The sequence below is a fragment of the Triticum dicoccoides genome, chromosome 3B, assembly GCF_002162155.2.
Source record: "Triticum dicoccoides isolate Atlit2015 ecotype Zavitan chromosome 3B, WEW_v2.0, whole genome shotgun sequence".
In the NCBI taxonomy this organism is placed as follows: domain Eukaryota; kingdom Viridiplantae; phylum Streptophyta; class Magnoliopsida; order Poales; family Poaceae; genus Triticum; species Triticum dicoccoides.
Genome location: NC_041385.1, coordinates 485,211,640 through 485,212,602, shown reverse-complemented (window position 1 = coordinate 485,212,602; position 963 = coordinate 485,211,640).

Here is a 963-nt window from a genome sequence, read left to right as displayed (position 1 = left end):
GCCCCCTATCTCGTGGGGCCCTCAGAGGCTTCTTGACTTGCACTCCAAGCCCTCCAGATCATGTTCGTTCCAAAAATCACGCTCCCGAAGGTTTCATTCCGTTTGGACTCCGTTTGATATTCCTTTTCTTCGAAATACTAAAATAGGCAAAAAAACAGCAATATGGGCCTCCGGTTAGTATGTTAGACCCAAAAATGATATAAATGTGTAAAATAAAGCCCATAAACATCCAAAAGAGGTAATATAATAGCATGGAACAATAAAAAATTATAGATACATTGGAGACGTATCAAGCATCCCCAAGCTTAATTCCTGCTCGTCCTCGAGTAGGTAAATGATAAAAAGAAATTTTTGATGTGGAATGCTACCTAGCATAATTCATAATGTAGTTTTCTTTATTGTGGCATGAATGTTCATATCCAAATGAATACAAAATAAAAGTTCATATTGACATAAGAAATAGTAATACTTCAAGCATACTAATCAAAGTAATCATGTCTTCTCAAAATAACATGGCTAAAGAAAGTTATCCCTACAAAATCATATAGTTTGGCTATGCTCTATCTTCATCACACAAAGTATTTAATCATGCACAACCCCGATGACAAGCCAAGCAATTGTTTCATACTTTAATAATCTCAAACTTTTTCAACTTTCACGCAATACATGAGCGTGAGCCATGGACATAGCACTATATGTGGAATAGAATGGTGATTGTCGAGAGGACAAAAAATGAGAAGATAGTCTCACATCAACTAGGCGTATCAACAGGCTATGGAGATGCCCATTAATAGATATCAATGTGAGTGAGTAGGGATTGCCATGCAACGGATGCACTAGAGCTATAAACATATGAAATTCAACAAAAGAAACTAAGTGGGGTGCATCCAACTTGCTTGCTCACGAAGACCTAGGGCACTTTGAGGAAGCCCATCATTGGAATATACAAGCCAAGTTCTATAA